The sequence below is a fragment of the Cavia porcellus genome, unplaced genomic scaffold (assembly GCF_034190915.1).
Source record: "Cavia porcellus strain 051 isolate PalLab524CR breed Dunkin Hartley unplaced genomic scaffold, mCavPor4.1 scaffold_5, whole genome shotgun sequence".
NCBI lineage: Eukaryota > Metazoa > Chordata > Mammalia > Rodentia > Caviidae > Cavia > Cavia porcellus.
In genome coordinates, this window is record NW_026947488.1 from 78880478 (window position 1) to 78891941 (window position 11464).

Consider the following 11464-nt stretch of genomic DNA (forward strand, 5'->3'; position numbering starts at 1 on the left):
TTCAAATTCAGTACTTCCAATCAAGATGATTCTCCAGTAAGTGAAGCATAAAACCTTTCAGACGTTTTAAAAGCAGTGAGCTACTCCCTCTCTTCTACATGCAAGAGCTAAAGATATAGACATGAAAGCAACCTAACTTCTTGTGCTTTTCTTAGATTAACTACTTGGAAGATATTGCTTATCATCAAAAAGTAAATACAACAAATATAATTGAGGACCAGAGGTATATTTTTTTGAGAAATGCATCTTTCTTAGCCACATAAGCACTTTTCTGAGTCAAATGTACCAAAGTTTTATGAAGTCCAAACTAATTTGAATATCTTCAGTGTTTTCTCTAGATCATGTCTAAATAATAGTGAAATAGTAGAGATAAGTGTATCTAAGTCATGTGAGATAAAAAAATTAATAATCTAGGGCCGGGCTCAGCAGCACAAGCATCTGCCTGGCAAGTGCAAAGTTGTGAGTTTGATTACCAGTACCAAAATAATAATAATAATAATAATAATGATCATTATCATCTAAGGCCTATGGTTTGGCTATATTAAATGAGGAAATAAAAGAAAGTATTAACAGGCTGTTAAATTTTATTAAATGAAAAGTATTAAAAAGTATAGGCAAAAAGCTTAATTGATGTGATTAAAATGAAATATTCTATATTTCAAAAAGACTATATGTGTGTGTTGATGAATATGTATATATGTTTATAAATTTTACATGTATATTATAAAAACATAAAATAATAGTTTAAATAGAGATAAAATTATCATTATACTTTGAAGAATTTTAATAGGATTTTATACTCTAACCACTGTTCTAAATATTTCACATGGTTTATCTCATAGAAATCTGAAACAAAATACATACATATCAAAACTTTAAACACAGTGTGGTGACCAAATAACACTTTATGAAGCTGTCCTCAATGTAAATAAGTACAAATGCAGAAAAGAATTATTCTAAAAAGCACTAATCATATCAAAAATAAAATATAGAATAGCCTTTTGTAAAGCTATTACATTATATTTAAGGAAATTAAGTAATATAGAAAAATTATATAATACAAAATGTGCAGTTTAAACTTAACTGTGTGTGTGTTAAACACATTCATCATGGGGAACTGGTACATACACATACTGGCTCTTGGCTTTTTATTTCCTCTTCCACATTCCCTTCCTCTGGTCTCTCTCCATCCTAATGGTCTTCATTATTTTAAATATTGTACACCTAATTTGAACTGGTAATCCATGCACATGGTATTATCTTTAAGTGATTTTATAGGTAAAGGAATCAGTAAACTTTTACCTTCCCTTCTGCTTCTTTTTATTTCCAGGTGTTGCTATTGAAAAGAACAATAATTTCTACATCCTTTTCAGTAGCCATAATTCCTACTTTTGCATTAGTTTTAGTCCTTACTGACAAAGCAAATTAGTGGTCACTACTAGCTAGTCTACCATGGTATTTCCAGACAGCTCTTGGTTGACTTGAGTTTTCCCTCTAACAGTTCACGAAGAAGTGGTGGTAAATATCTTCTCTGGGTTCTTGCAGATTCATAAATATTTTTCTTAGCCTTTATGCTTACATAATATTGCTGCTCTCACTTTCTAAAAAAATTGTCCCAATAAGTTTGGTTACTTTTTAAAGGTTTCTTGGGAATATTTTTTCCTAATTTCCTTACCTTCTATTTATTTTTACAATTTCTGTTGTCATTTTTCTTACATTATTTTGTACAGTATAATATTGGTTTCTTTCTGATTTTTATTTATCTTTAAGTTACATGATCCCTTTCTATGAGAGGTATTGCCTAGAAGTTCATGCAAGGCAGAGGCCAGGCAGTTATTTCTTAGCAGCAGAACTCTGAATGGTTCAAGGTTGGTGCACATGAATTCTTTTAGCGCTGCTTCTCCAAACAACCACCATGATTAGCACTGCAGGGCTGTTGAAAAGACAGAAGATCTCTGCTATTCTCACTCACTGATGATATAGTGACTACAAATATGCTCTCAGCTTATCATTCCCCATCTCATCTGCTTCCTAAAGCCACAGCAAGAGTAGAGAAGCATCTACCACCAAATGTCCCATCACTTTTATTGATATCAGAGCCAAAAGCAGCTGTTTGCTTTGAAATAACTTCCTTATTCTTTAACATGAGGAACATTCCTTGCCATCTTTTTTCTGAGAATGTGGGTTTTCACATCTTCTGCTGCCTGCTTGACCTTCACAGATCCTGGTGGTCCTTCCCTTGCATCCTGATTGGGGTTTTACTTATTTTCTAGATTTATCACACATACAAGTCATATACTGTTCCTTGTCCTTCTTTCAGGTTTTGGGTACTTTCTGAAAGGTAAGTATAAAAAAACCCACAACTTTACTAAAACTGGAAGTCTGGCTATAGGCATAAATGCATACATTCAGAAAAATAATTGTGGCAAATAACATCTGAAGATTTTCGTGAAATTTTGACTTATTCTTGACCTGTTTCCAGAAGAATGGTTTATCTTTAATGTCTTTGTTTTTCATCTTTTCTAGTCCCTTTTATTTGTTCTTTGAATAGTAATTTCCTGGTTTACTGTTCACTTAGCTCTCTCTTTGGCCCTCAGTCCATTTTTCTTCTCTCATGCCATTTTCATTCCTTAGTACTTTTAGTCAGAGTGCTGAATTCATGATGTGTGTTCAGAGAGAATATTTTCAATGAGGATGAGATGAGCTGGAGAAAGGTGCTGAAAAGGAGGGATAAAGGAAGCAGATGGCCTTGACTTCTGCCACTGTCAAAAAAGAAACGCTTATATGTGACAAGCAAGTCTGAATTGCTGTCAGTAGGAGCCTTGAAAATTTTTGCTCAGGTAAACCGTGCATGAACGTTCAAACTTCAATTTTATAAGCATAAGAATGGGAAATCACACCAACATTTTATTCTTATAACAATTTATTTTTACAAAAATGTCAAATTAATCATGGAAAGACACCAGACTTTGAGGTATTTCACATGAACTTGCTATTCAGATACTTTTTTTTGGAATGTGTTATATAATGTAATCTTAACCCAGATAATGTGTCATAACCAAAACCCAGAAATTGAAGAATTATACATTTCTCTATGTTTTCTCAATATAAAGAAATATATCAGTCTTTAACCTGAAATAAGTACTTGAATTCCTTTGTCTTTTCTAACAGTACTGTGAATTGAACTTAGGGCATCATTCGTGAGAGAGAAGTGCTAAAAGAAGCCTCAGCCCTTTTTATATTTTAGTTTGAAACAATTTTGATAAGCTGTCCGTACTAGCTTTGAATTTCAGGTCCTCACTCTCCATCCTCCAAAGTAACGGGGATGACAGGTATAGGCCAGTGCTCACTGCCTTTATTTACCATGAGGCTATGAACTTGCCTTTATTATATTCTAGCAAGACTGCAGTCAAGGTGACATACTCTTAGCCAGGCTTTTAAACTTTCAATTATTTTTTCTTTGAGTGCATCTTGGTCCTTAATCACACTCTCCCATCTTTTTTCTTCTAGTACTCATTCAGAGCTTATGGCCACCAACATGGAACAACCAACACACTGTTTGTCTTTTCTAACAATTTCTATGTCCTATGCGATTTTTTCATTTGGCAAGAAATCATGGTGTTCTTTGACTGGCTCAGCAATTCTTGCCAGAGCTGACAACTCCTGATACATTCAGCACTGTGCTGTTATCTTATGTTTGCATTGTTTATTTAACTGGCTCTTATATTTAAGTATGGAACCTTCTTTGTTCACCAAAATCCTTAACACCCAAAAGACGGAACTCTTTATCGCACGAATATGTTACAATATACGATTCATAAAAACTACTTAACTTCCTAGAACCATGATCAAGAGACAATGTAGGTATGGTTAAGGGTACGAGGCCTGGAGCCAGCTATGATCCTGGATAAAGTTTCTTACCTCCTGTAATTCAAACTTATTACTTGTGAGAAAGAAATGTGAGTATTAACTAAATTATAATTATGATTATATTTGCCATGTGATATAACTTCTATTATTATAGTTATCAATGTTGATACTGTTATTTTGGCAGAAGGAAATTGCAAATTTGCTGAGCATTAACATAGAAATAAGGTGAAAATCAAACTCCACTAGTTCCTAGAAAATCACAGATATCAAAAAACTAATTGGATTATACATAAGTGAAAAAGTTTTATAAACAGATGAATATAAGTTATATAAAAATAGCTTTTGAGACTAAGTATTTTTATTTTCCCCATCACTTGTTAATTAACAAAATAAGTCACATACAGCAAAGACAGTTTCAGAGACAACTTAATTTTTCAAGTACTCTATTTCTATAAATTATCATCTATTTTTCTTAAATCCATCTCAAGGCATCACTCTTTTTAAAATCTAAGACTGAAAATAATTATGAGATATTTCAAATCTAGAATAAAATGTAGAAACTATGAATACTCCTTTATCTTAAACTTAGTTCTCACATGTTGACTTTTTTTTATATTGTTTCTTTTGATTTTTTGCTACCTTGGATATATTCATGCTTTTCTCTGTTCCCGTTTTATAAGTTCTGCCACCTAAAGGACTTTTTAGTTCAGTGCAACTGACTATTGAAGGATTTGTGTAGATTTTACTGGTATTCACTCCAGTTTCCTAAGACTTTATAGTGCCTTTTAATTTAACTTAATTTTTAATTTTTATTTATTTATTTTTTGAGACAAGGTATTGATATGTAGTTAAGGCTGGCTGTGAACTCACTATGAAGGCTGGCCTTGTGATGATCCTCTTGGCTCAGTCTCCTGAGTGCTGGAACTATACGCGTGCGCCAGTATATCTGGTTTATGGCTCCTTTTAAATAATTAAACTGGCATGTATAATTGCTTCTCTTCTCAATCTCACACAAGTTTTAGTTGGAAAGTAGTTCTTCAAGTCTTGGTTACTAGCCCTGTGCTTCTGAGAAGTTGGAACTCTAAATTCTTTTATTTGGGAGAAATGATTCTTCTGTGGGGATGCAGTGGGAGTTGTATGTACTTCTGCCTTAAATATTTTCATTTCGAATCTAGTGCATGCTCTTTAGCTCTGTAATGAGTTGTGATATAGTGGTAAAGGGAAAAGAAATAATCACTGTTGGACATTTAAAAGTTAAGAAGAACTTCATGTTGTTATGGATAGATGTCATGATGGTTTTTTATCATTAAACACCAATAGTATTATACTTTAAATTTCCTTTGCCAGTAGTGAATTCACTAAAGACATATTTACTTCAAAACTTCAAGGTAGGGAAATGCTACAGTTCCTAATCACATAGTTCATATAAAAGCTTTTTTAATTTTGGATTCAATGATTTGCAAATGTGCTTAATCATGCTTTCTCAATAAACACACAGCATTTGCTAATCTATCCTTTTGAAAGTTAGCTAGGCCTCTTGCAAAACATGTGCTCTTTTTATGGTGGGAGACATGGTAAGCATATTCACAGGTTGTTAATGGAATTCTGTGTAATTATAAATACATATACTCAATTACTTATTCAACAAAAATTTATGAATCACATATTGTATGAGAAGGATGATTCAACACTAAATACTGGGGATATATAAGTCAACCAAACAGAAAAAGAAAATTTTGCCTGCCTGGAGCTTACAGTCAAATAAGGGTATATTGATAATTATAGTTAGATATTTATATGTTTTCCTACATCTATCTTCATTTGTGAAGCAGCAGTAGGTCAGGTAGAATTAGAATTAACTCACAAAGTATGATATGGAGAGGGGAATTTGGGGTAAGGAGGTTTTGTTTTATTTGTTTTTTGGTATCAGGGATCAAACTCATGACCTTGTACTTACCCAGGTAAGCACTTAAGCTGTTGAGCTAAATCCCCAGCCCTGGGGTAAGGAAGTTGAGGGTGGATGCTAGGAAGCACTGATGGTATAGCCATGGAGTCGAACCTTCTCTGATTAGAAGTAAGTAAGGAATTGTGTGTGAAGGAGGGCAGAGGTAGAAAGCCAGAGGAAAAGTTCAGATCAATGGCTTGTAAGTCTCAATGTAGTTGAAAGGCTGAGAAAGTAATATGTTTTAATAAGTGCTTGGAAGATTTTAGAGGGATAGTTTATTTACAGTGAAAAGATTTAAGCCTAGAATATAGCACACCTAGGCTTGCATACCTGTATTATTATCTCAGCTGTGCAACTCACACTCAAGTCATTTGTTTCCAAGTAGTTTTCTCACTGCCTGACACTGTCAACTGTGAGTTCGGTGACTTGAAAAATGAACTAAGATAAAACAAGAATGAAAATGTTTGTTTAGTAGCAGATGGGAGATAATAAATTAATTTTTTTGACTTGAAGTTGAGGTCCTTGTGGACAGTATAACAAAAGGATTGATAATTAATTGGGGGTTACACATCAAGTGGAGTTTTGTAGGCATTTGGCAGTCATAGAGCTTTGTGAATCATCAATCTTTCATGATATTTGAAGCTATAAATATGGGTGAGATAAAAGAAGAATGTGTAAGGAAGAAAAGGGAGCAAAAAATTGGGGGGAAAACATAAGGAGTACATAGAATAAAGGAATTGCACCGGAAACTGGTAAGGAAAAACAATAAACACTGACATTTCAGAGACCAAGGCAGAAGATGGAAAAAACCACTTTTCACCATTACAGTTTTGCTGAAATTACTGTGTACTAAATCTATGGGAAAGTTCCAAAGTCTGGTCACAAGAGAAGGCTCATTACAAAGTATCAAAGGTTTGCAGATGCAGAGTCCTTGCTTATCTGCAAAGGATTTGTTTCAAAACCCCCAATGGACTCCCGAAACTTTGAGTTCTACTGAATCCTATATGTACTATGTTTTTTCCTATACATTCCTATGAGTGTTAGATATTATACCTATATCTAATTGCATATTAGGAACAGTAGCAGATTAACAACAACAATTATGAAATAAAACAAAACAAGATACAATAATAAAAGTTATGTGGCTGTGGTTTTTCTTAAAGTATCTTATTGTACTTTCTTCTTTCACTTGAACCTTTTCCTTGGCAGATCTGAATTGCCAGCATCTCCACTCTTGCACATAGGGAGCATTAGTAAGTAAAATGATGTCTGCTTGAATGCAAGCACCATGATTCCACAAAAATTCATCAATTAACCGGATGGTTATTAAGTGACTAATGAGGGAATGATATAAACCATGTGGTCCCTTTGGATAAAGGAATGATTTATATCCCAAGTGGAACAGAGCCAAAAAGGGCAAGATTTAATCACAGAACATAATATAAAATTTATGAATTGTGTATTCTGGAATTTTTGAGTTAGTATTTTCAACTATAGTTGAACATGGGCAATGAACCATGAAAAATGAAACTTCAGATATGAAGGAATTGAAAAAATATTGTCTTAGTTACTTTTTACTGGTCACTGAGACAAAACAAGAGACACTGGGAGACACACCTTCCTGCCATTACATTACATCCTGGCTCCACCCCTAGGCCAGTGTGGCACTCACACCCCCAATCCAAGTGCTAGACAATAAACCAATGACAAATGCATAATGCAAATGCATGAGGCTTGGGGGCCACCAACATAAACCATGACAAATATTTTCCACAATTCTTGTCCAAGATATCCTTGAAAACAATGGTTTAATGTAAATAATAGATCATTTGAGAAACATATTTAATTATTCTTGGAGATTTACCACTCATGTTAGCACATCTGTAGCTCTGAGAAGTCAGCAGTAAAGGAGCTGTTTTGTCAGCCTAAGTTTTTTTAGGCTTACTGAGTGAATATTTTTGGTATTATTGTTATTACTAGCAAAGTATACTTTTATCATTTAAAATCAGTGTATCAGAATACACTTCAAGAAATGATTTATATCATCACACAAGACTGTATTGGTGGAAGGAAAATCTGTGTCATCATTCAGATATACACAATCAAAGTGTTACAGAGCGAAAATACGACTAAGTAAGAAGACAGCACTACAGCAACCCCGAATGATATATCACTCTCATTTATTGTCATTATTATCATCACAACATAATTCTTAATCAACTAGAGCTTAGGGTTCAATAAGATTATCTGTACTTCAGTTTGCAAGTCACCCCACATCATTCTATACATAAAACTTATCTAATGCAAACTTCATAAAAGTGCTTTAAGTTCACAATAATAGATTGATCAGTTCACAGAAAGAAAAAAAATAAGCTTCCATAGAAATATAAGTACTGTATGCTATTCATCTGAGTCTGTCTGAGACTTTTTCTAGGATTTATAGATAGTCCTTGCGGAGTATAGTAAAGAAAAAATGTTGAGTATTATTGTAAACCCAAATATCGAGTTCAATCATCCGAGTATTGTAATCCTCTTTCTAGTTTTCCTCACCATCCAAAAAGTTATATTTGTAATCCCTTTGAGATGTTATTGGAATTCCAGCAAATTAATTCCAATATACCATCACCAATGCAACCCATGGCGAGAATAAAAACACCAAGACATGTTCCAAGTTAAGGGGAGCCAAGAGGTCCTAAATCCAATCCTCTTGAGGACATGCGGGCGAAGCCCTCAATCCTAGGCCTCTCCCAGCATTTATTATCTTGTGAAGACAGGGGGTGTGGCTCAGGGATGAGTGATAGTGAGGATGTCGGGGATTACTGAGTAACTTGAGCTGGCTGGTCAAGTGCAAGAATGGGATCTCTGTAATTTGCAGAAATAAAGATATGCAGAAGGATCAATTCACCTAACCCAATTATAAGGTAGCAGAGGAAATGTTTTGGGGGACTATCCCTTTGGTTTCTGATATGCAAACTCTTGTGCCCTGGGGAGTCATAGCCCCTTATTTTGAGGCTCTACCCAGTTGACATTCCCAGAGCTATTTGCTCTAACATCTCACTAGCTCAATCCTGTATTGTGGAGAGCATCATGTGAGGAAACAGGACTGTCTGATGGCTATAGACGTTGCACATTTGCACCTGGTCTAGCTGTATTTGCAATGCTCAGAGCCAGTTGAAGAGATAAGTAAATACCCTAGCCAGCCTTTTACATATCAGTATAAAGAAATGAGTCTCCAAAGTAATCAAAGTCGCAGCAATTGTTTTGGATTCAAAGGGAATCACTGGAGTTGTCTCATACAGAATACAGTAAAGAAAAAATGTCATTAGAATTATTTGTGACTTGTGCTCATCAATTTTTTAAGCTCTGTATACAGTAGTAAGATAGCTAATTAAGAACATTCGTTGTGATGACAAATGACATAGGTGTTGCATTTACAGTACCTAACAGCAAAGGCCTGAAATCTAATATCAAAAGGTGTTTTCAAACTGTTACCCTAACTGGGTAATTTTAGGATGAAGAACCATGGAAATTCACCTGTCACATGAGCAATGTTATGATTTGTCTCTTTAGGTAACATTTATTATTGTAGAACATATTGTAGATTAAGTAGATCCTTTTCTAAATGTTATAGCTATTTATTTTCTTTCTGTCTGTCTGCTTTCTTAGAAAATTCAATAAATATTTTAGGAGAAATCAGAGTAACTTATTTCTCCTCATGAAAGATAAGGTATTTAACAGAGGCAAAATAAATACTAGCGAATGGGGTTTTAAAAACAGGATCTCACTCTGAAGGGGTAAAGATTTCTCATTTGTTCAGTCCACAAATGTGTATTAAATGCTTCCTGTTGGAGAGAGTAGCAGATGCTCTTGGAGACCAGATTATAGATACAGTAGTAAAATAAATGAAGCCCATGTGTTTAGAAAACTTGCCTTTCAGTGAAGGAAGCATACAAGGAGAAAATGAAAGTAATACTCATAATAATTGAAAGGGTTTTGGCCCAGACAGGACACTGTAGCCAGAAAAGCCTCAACCAGAAGCAGGAAGCCCCTATCTCCCCCGCCCCTAGGAATTTACCTTTGATGCCATCTTCCTGCCCCTGGGAATTTATCTGTGGCATGAAACCTAGGATCAATGGGCTACCTGTACATCCTTAATGCCCGCCTTAGTTTCCACCCCAAACTGAGGCTATTTACAAACCCCCACGCCTCGTGTCCTCCCGAGAGATGGCCAGATGCCAGCGGTGGGGAATGCTGGTCATCTCTCTCCCTGTTCTCAGAATAAAGGGCGCTTTTTATTTTATACTTCTCATCTTTTGGAAATATTTTTCATCTTTTGGAAATAATCCTAGCAATAATAAGTGTTATGTAGAAATAAGCAGCAGGAGAGAAGGCAAAGAAGGTGCTCAAGAACTCTGCTCCCCAGCACGTACAGAACAAAATATAAGAAAACAAAACACAGAGAAGGTGAGATTTGAGAGAAGACCTGAAGGAACATGCGAGACAACAGGAGATTGTAAAGAAAACCTTCTTGGCAGAGAAGAACAGGGCAAGGCCCTCAGTGAGGCCCCAAGGGAGGTGCAGGCAGGAGAGAACTAGAAGCCTGCTGTGGCAGAAGAAGACAGGATTGGAGTGAGACCTAAGAGGAGGATTGGAGGGCCAGATAGCACCAGGTTCCAAGGACCATGCTGAGGAATTCGTAATTTCTTCTAAGCTTGAGCGCAAGTCTCAAGTGAAGGAAAAGGCACAATCTGATTTCCATTTTCTAATACACCTTTGAGGGCTACACCTTTGAGGGCTGAATGAAGCATTCACGTTACAGAGCGTGGTCAGCCCCGGGGCACTGGGGAGAGGGGTCTGTGCCTGACGAAAATGTGAAGGTGGAGGAAGTGGGTCCATCACGTTCAAGATGTATTTTGGAGGCACAGGAAACAAGCCTGGCTGCTTGGTTTGAGATGGGGCTCAAGAGAAGAAAAACAAGCAAGATCATGGCTCTGTTTGGGCCTGAGCAACTGGGTCGATGACCACAGGAATGGTGAATACCGAGATAAAATCAGGTTTATACCAAATATGGACACAAAAGTGACCTCATTAAAGAAGTAGGGGGTCCCAAAAAATTCCTTAATGCTTTTTTTTGTAAACTTAATCTACTTTGATAATGGAAATGCCACTAGAATTTCAATCTTTAGTTACATAAACGCCTTCATTGAAGTGATGGGTGGCAAATGTGTATATTCGGGCAATGACCTGCTATTTGCCAAGATTTTTGTTACTTTGGAAACATAAATCAGAACAAAAATAGCTTATAATAAGATGTAGATTTATATCTCTTAACATCTGAAAAATTTCAAAGTCTTTTGTGTATGTCCTTGGCAGATTGCTCTAGGCTAAATTAGATACTGTTTTCTGTAAATACAAAGCAGTTTACTTATACTTAAAAAAACAACAATTTCCCAAAGAAGCACTCTTTCTCTGGGAAAAACAAATCAACAACTAGGGAGTCTTACTTGGCTTTAAAAATAAAGGTAGCTGTCCTCATGCCAAGTTATATATGAGGGAGAATAACCTGGTAACCCCAACCTTCACTGAAAACATAACAAAAACAAATTATGGAAGGAGCACTGGAGTTGGGCGCAGAGAAAGAATTCTTTG